Raw genomic sequence first — 7,692 nt, 5'->3', positions numbered from 1 at the left:
TTTTGACACGCGAGTGTCCACAAGTGGTTTTTGTTTCATGCTTGGAAGTTCATGTATATCATGGCTTGAGCAAGAAGCAACCTACTTGGCCACTTCGAGTTGTGAAGCTAAGTACAGTGCAGTCCTCACAGCTACGGTTGAGTGTGTATGGCTCAAACGCCTTATGGCTGATTTGGATGTTGGACAGGACACTGCCAACACTATCTACACTGACAATCAGAGCGCATTGGCAGTTGCGAGGAACCCAGTTTTTCATGCTTGCACAAAGCACATTGAGGTGCATTACCACTATGTCAAGGAGAGGCTCTCAGCAGGAGCGATTAGCTTGGCTTATGTGCCAACACAGGACAACCTTGCAGATATTTTCACAAAGGCATTGTCTCGTGAGAAGCTTGAAGATTTTTGCAAATCTTTGGGCTTACTTTCCTTTGTGGACTGATCATGTCCTCGGGGCATGGCACTTCCCTTTACTCATGTGCCAACTCTCGTTCACCGCATCACTCCAGGGGGGATTCATTACCATATACATGTGGTAGTGATGTGTGTGAACACACTAGGACCGCAGGGCATTTTTCCCTCTTTAGGAGGTTTTTTCCCCCGAGCATTGTATATACGCCCATCACTCGGGCTATCTATGTTTCCATTGCACACTAAGTAACATACTCTCTATTGTGTGCCTTGAGCTTCCTTCGTCTTCTCCAAACTGTGTGCGTTTCTCTGCAACCCTAATTCCAACATTTGTGTCAAGTATTTCATGCCAAAGTTGTGGAGGGAGTTGTATCAAATTATGCAGAGTTTTCAAGCTGCATCTGTCATCAAGACATGTATGATGCTCAAGAGGATCTAGATTGGTTTTTGATTTTCTTGATGATGCACACAACTGGCATAATAGTAAATTTGGTAAGAAGATAAATTCGTGCTCTACAAATATCAAGGTTGCAAGAAGTGTGTGAATGTATTTCAAAGCGCTATGAAGAGGAATTTGATGATTACATTAGTGATACTGATGTCCAATTGTCTTTTTATCAACCTAGTACTGGTTCTAACATAGAACAAATTCAAGTTAACAGTTTTCAGTTACCAACCATTTTTCAGGCACCTGCAGTTTCAAAACCTGAAGTTTCAAAGCCTGAATCTGATTTTTCAGCACCTGAAGTTTTTCAACCTGATCTTGATGTTCTTGAATATGGGATCAAATTTGTAGATACTCAAATTATTGAAGAGAAGAAATTGATTCAAGAAGGATATGTTGTTCAATGCAAGGGAGTCCAAAAGATGATGAAGGAAGAAGGAGGAAGCCAGGAGCAGCTAATGAGCCAAAGGAGCCAAGAGGTCTGCCAGCTATCCCCAAACCTCACATCAAAGAGACTCACCTCTTTGCAGGAAGAGAAGGCGAGTTACCCAAAACAAGATTCGGTGATTGAGAACAAGGGAAGAATCCAAGTGGAGGTGAGCAAGATAAGCCACCAATATCCCATACAAACCCATATACGAACCTTGGCCATCAATCTTGAAGAGGATGAAATTCAGATAGAGATCGACTTTCAGTTTATTGATCGAAGTGGAAGAGATGAAGATAGATAAGAGATAATGTATATTGATGATGAGGATGATGTGATGAATGAGTTTTTGATGTATCTTGATGAGGAGTATCCCGCAAGTGATAGTGAGGGTTGTGTCGATGGAGAAGTGTTTTTTGGAGCCTTGAAGACTAAAAGACAATTTCAAGAAATGGATATGATTTATTCAGGTTGTGAAGTCAAGGATCTTGAATTTCAAGTCCCTAAATTACAAGTTTTAATGCTGAAGGTTCCTGATTTACTGAGTTCCACAATTTAGGTCCCTGATCCTGAGATTACTGATTCTCAAAGAAGTTATGTACCTGAATTTGTTGAACTACAAAGTCTTGTTATTTCTCAAGCGGAGATGATCCATAAGATTTCTTTGGAGTTGGAGAATGACAGGTATTCAAATATGGTTGTGGAAAATGATGTTGTTTCCAAAATCAGTCAACTTCAAGAAGACAAGGCATCATTGATGGTGGAGATTTCTCACATTCAAGTTGAATTTGACTTGCATATTTCTTTCTGTTATGAAGTTTATGATGCTCTTTACCAAGTTATTATAATCAAATTGAGGATTGGAATCTTCAACTTGCTCAAATCATGAATATGGATTCTTCTTCAAACCTTGATGTTACAGAAGGTGTCTTGAATGATGATCTTGTCATCAGTGATCTTCATGATGTTGGAGCTTTTACAAATTCAGTCAAGGAGATTGAAAGTCCATTTTTTTCCAAGGAAGTTTAGTTTACTGATGAATTCTTGATAATTTATACCAAGTTCCTGTTGGAAATGGTTTTGTTGATGTTGAGAATGTGGTTTTGGCTAATGATTATGAAAGCCTCGAGGGGTGCACTATTAATCATGTTAATGTATAATGCAAGTTCGAAAGGAGGGATTTTAAAATGCAAAATTTATAGGCAATTTGACAAAGATACATTAAAATAAGGAGTTTTTATATTCAATTTTGGAAAATTTTTGTCAAATAAGGGGTCATTTTATTTATTTAGACATGTTAAAAGAGGGGTGTTTTAAATACGCCGTGAATGCACGTTATATAGGGAGTACTGAACAATGAACCCCCCGAGATGCAAGCAAGTTCTTGATGATGGTGAAGTGGGTTTTCTTGAAGATGGTTCTACATTTCTATGTGATGTTGATGATGGAGAAGATAATGTTGACATTCTTATATCTCATTGGTTTTATGTCTTCATGCTCGATGAATTAAGGGAAGTTTTTCTGGGAACAAAAGTCAAAAATTTTCAATTTTAGGGAGATCTCACTGATTGGAGAGATTTGCAACTACAAAGTTGATTTATTTACGCTTTTGAAAGGAGATGTGAGCAAGCCATCTTGGTGGTGCTTTTTATGTGTGAAGGAGAGTTCAACTTTTATTTTTAAGCCTTGAATCAGATCAGTTTGATGAAGAAGAAGATTAGTTTTGGTGTTTTCTGAATCAAATTTTTTAGGAAAATCAATGGTTTTGGCATATAGAGCCTAAAAACAGGTCTCCCAATGTTTCATCTACATGCAGAGACATTGGATATGTTCAAGAAGCAGTGTCTAATGGTTGCAAAGTTTTCATCCTACCTTGAATCTTTCTTCAATCTTTTTGAAGAGAAACCTGAACCTGACCTTGAACTTGAACCTGAATCTAAACCTGCTAATGTGTTTAGTAAGCCATACAGGCCTTTTATGAAGAAGAGGCTAAGGAAGAAAATGTGTTGTTGCAAAAGAAGTTCACTGAACTGAAAGATCATTTTATACACTGAAGTATAAGGGGGAACAGTAGGTTCATCACCAACCTGAACCAAAGGGTTTTGAATGTGAAGTGATATTCTTGGTCACCCACCTTGGTCGTGCATTGTGGAAGGTGTAGGTTGGCAGCTGTGATCGTTGTCCGCTACATCTTCCATGCATGCAGATCATGGGAGAGGAGATGGGCGTTGCATGCACACTTTGTGCCCATCTTCTTTTTGTTGCATTGCAGGGGCAGCGTCTTTCCTGCCTGCAGATCGTGGGAGAGGAGATGCGTGTCGCATGAACATGCAACCCAATTTTCCCCTTTTCGAAGAATAGCTCGAATATCAATGAAAGTCAAGAGTAATGTTGTGTGCTATTCTCCACCCAACCGTGCCATCTTATAGCCTCCCCCTAGCATACGCACTATCTACTGGCCCTGCCGGTGGCCTTGCCCACAGACCTGTGTCCTTACAATATTATTGATGTGTAGAAAGAAGAGTGAAAAAGGATACATCTTAAGCTAAGCAACATTATAGTGCCTAGGGATGACCACTTTGAGTTGAAAATAGAAAATTATAAAGGGCATGGAGTTGTAAGGATATGGTGTCATGAATGTGGTGAGCCTTATGGATTTAGCTCTTGCAAATGAAAAATTGTAGCCTATACATGTTTGCCAAAAACATTTGTAGCCACATTCAATGCAAGAACCATGAAAGAAGCTACTATTCAAAAGGAGAATTGATGAGTGACAAAGATGGTAGTGCTACTTTACACTCAGCACCTATCCCTAATAGCAACATTGGTCACAAGCTCTATCAGATATACGATCTCTATATGGAGATGCCATGTCTATCTCATTTGAAGAGAGAAAACCACACTCTCTACAGACTTTGTCATCTTTCAAGGAGAACACGAAACAAAATCTAACATTAGAGTGGTACCTTCTCAGTGGAAAGCCACACCAAAAATTATGGATACCAAAAGCTTTCATGAATTGATGTCTACTCCTATACAATGTAAGATTACTCTCTTAGAGTTGCGAAAAATCATACCGCGTCTATAGATCCAAATGGGCAAACACCTAGAAAATATGGGGTTGAAAATCCCTTCACATGACAAACTCAAATATGAGAACATGGGTATTGAACTCAATCTAAGAAACCACAAGCAAAGTTGCTACTAGTGAATAAGGTGGGTAACTATTACAAAGGAGAAGAAGGGAATACCACCTTACCACTAGAGCAAAAAGGGTGAAAACTATAGCTATATTGATAATAGGGCTAGAATAGCCATTGGGGCAAAGGGAATCTGAGAGAAGTGGGGAAGACCAACTATCAGGAAAATGCACATGAAGTTGCAGCTAGCAAATGAATATGTGGAGAGACCCTTAGGGATGTTAGAACAATTATTGTAACCTCTTGTGGAATCAAGTACAAACACACTTTTGCTATAGTTGACTTTGGAAAAGGCAACAAATTTGAGATTATTTTGGGATGGCCATTCATGCATCAAATCAAAATGGTTCAAGATTGGGGATATGACCATCTCTACTTACGGTATAAAGGTATCACAACCAGGGTTAGCATGAAGGACCATAGTTATAGGGATGTTAAACCGACCCCATTGGAAAACTTGGTTAGCGAAAGATATGCATGTTCGGATGTGCGGAGCATCTAAATGTGGAAGCTTGAGAAAAGAGGATTGCATCCTAGAGAGATTAGTAGAGGATGAAGCTTACATTCGAGAACCATTCCCAAAAAATTTGTTTAGACCCTTTAATTGAAAGAAAATACTTGCTACTCTACATGTGTGCATAAACAAAACAATGCCAACCAAGTTCTATGATGAGAATGACCATGACATAACACTCCCTATTTTATGATAAAGGTTGAAGAAACAATGAGGTTTGTGAGTATGAAAGCAAAAATCCAAAAATCCTAGGCTTAACACCTGGCACAGCCCAGTGGCTAGAGCCATAGGCTGACCTGGACCCACAATCCCTTGATCAAACAACCTGCTCCCCAGCATCCCCTTCTGCATCTGCCTTTTCTACTGCAACATTCGAATCCGCCTGCTTTTCCACTTCCGATTCCACTCCTCCTGCTACAATCCGATCTGGTCCCAAAACATCACTGCTCAGCTCCGCCGTCCACTTACTCAAACCCCCTGCATTCACTTCAATCTCCTTACTTTTTTTCTTCAACTCTTGCATCTCTACCACTAATTTCTCATTCTCCACCTTTAATTCCTCATTCTCCCTCCTAATGCTCTCTTTTCCAGCTAGCTGAAACTAATTTTTGAATCTGTCAGCCGTCGACACCTCGATGTGCTCCCTCCAAAGCCTAGTAGCTTTATTCCACATCTCTTGTGTATACTCCAGCACTTCCTGCTTCAGAATATCCGCATCCAAATCAGCTACTAAGAGACCTGTCATCCCCGCCATCAGCTTTTCCTTAATATTTTCAAAAAACATTTCGCCCGTCTTCTCCTTAAAACAGTCAGTGAACTGCGACGTTCGCACACATGGATATGATCTCCAACACTTCTCACCACCTTAATCTTATAATTATGAATTTTCACCTCGATTCGGGCACGCCATTCAAGATTCGTCCAAAAAATATTCGTCCTTAAGTGAGTCACATCAACACTAAGCGAGTTTTTTGCCTTAAAATGAGTACCCCCACTTATTAATACCTATGTACCCTTTTTCCCCAATTCCATTCCTCCAACTTTCCAGTTTCGAGACTTCAAATCCGACAGTCCAAATTCCGACTTCCAGTCCGCAATCCGAATTCCGAATCCCAGATCCCTTTACATGTTGAACATACTTTGACATTAAATCTGCATTCTGCTGAACATCCTCTACTTCCACGTTTACATCATCTGCTTGACTCTCAAATTGACAAATGGCTTGACAATTGCCATGAAAAAATTCAGCTCCATCTGCATTTCCAAAGATGACTTCATCATTTGCTGCAATGTCTTTAGCCTTCCGCAACATCCATTGTGAAATTTCAAGAACTTTTAATATCTGAATTTGCATTTGCATTTCCGCCTGAATCCGAATTCCAATCTGAATCTGAATTTGAATCTGAATCTCACTCGGAATATGAATCTGAACCAAAATTTGACACTTGGGATACTCCTCGTCATGTCCCTTATACAACAGTGCCCTATCAACTCCTACATATTTGTTCTGATTTTGTCCAATCCAAGAAGCAAATGATGTTAATCCCCACTGAGTATTGATGTCATCCTCCTTGTGAAACTGATTGTCATACCTCTTCATCAAGCTTTCCACGGCTTCCATTAAAATTTGCATCTGAATTGGTCTTTGCATCCAAAATTGCAGTTGAATCCAAATCCAAAATTGAGACTGAATCTGAATTGAAATCTGAATTTGAGTCTGAATCACATTCGGCATCTTCCAAAATTTGACTTGCTTTATCAACTGAAAATTTTCCCTCAATATCTCTTCATATCCATCTATATGAAACTGCTGCAATATGGAATTCCACCTCCAACTTCCAATATGAATATCATCATCCTCAATCCCCTCCGTTATGTTGTTGTCATCTTCTAGTCCTTGTTGCTGCAATTGTTGCTTGGCTCTTTTGACATCCTCTTTTGACATTTGCTTTGAAGTCCACTTGAAATGACAAAATTCTGACATGATATCTGCATTAGCATGCACATCCTCCATTTGCTGCTAACAACTATCCTCTTCAAATGTATGTGAATTCCCAATGAGCATGACACTTTGATCAGTCAAAAAGGAATAATCCTCCTGTGCTTCATGGACACACTTCTGTGGTAGGACAGAGGTAACCACGGTTCCTGCCCGGCTCTGTTTCCTGACCTCATGTTGCTCCTCCTTACCTTGCTGCCTTTTATCATGTTGATATTGTTGATCCTCCACATGGTCTTCTTTCCAACTTCCCACTTGCATTTGTTGAGCTACCATCCATTGATTTTCTGATCGAAACTGCTGTATACATTGTTGGGATACAATTTTCACAAGATTTTCTAACTGCATATTTCCATCAGTGGATCTTCGTGGTGACAATTCCTCGGAAACTGAGTTGTTCATTGTTGTTGCTGCAAACTCCTCCTGAGTACATCTGATTTTTGAAACTTCGTCCTGCTTTGACTCTTCATTTGTAATCCTACATACATTCTCAATTGAACCCAAAAATAAATCAATCACCTCTTCTTCTTCATTCCTCTCTCTATCCATCACCTCTCCATTCATCCGACTATCCACCTGTCCATTCCTCACATTATCCCCCTCTTCAAATGGTCTTTGATTTCCATGAACAACATCCTCAATATGTATGATCTTCTCCTCTGAATAATAAATCTCATTGACAAGTGACAACACCGACAT

At 39.6% G+C, this 7,692-nt stretch overlaps 1 pseudogene; it reads right to left on the bottom strand.

Annotated features, from left to right (window-relative positions):
• Window positions 1-6,179: 6,179 nt before the first annotated feature.
• Window positions 6,180-7,692, bottom strand: LOC147444087 (uncharacterized; annotated as a pseudogene).

Source organism: Adiantum capillus-veneris, chromosome 13, assembly GCF_014529385.1.
Source record: "Adiantum capillus-veneris isolate H3 chromosome 13, ASM1452938v2, whole genome shotgun sequence".
NCBI lineage: Eukaryota > Viridiplantae > Streptophyta > Polypodiopsida > Polypodiales > Pteridaceae > Adiantum > Adiantum capillus-veneris.
Note: the sequence above shows the minus strand (reverse complement) of the source record. Positions and strands in the feature narration are given on the sequence as shown.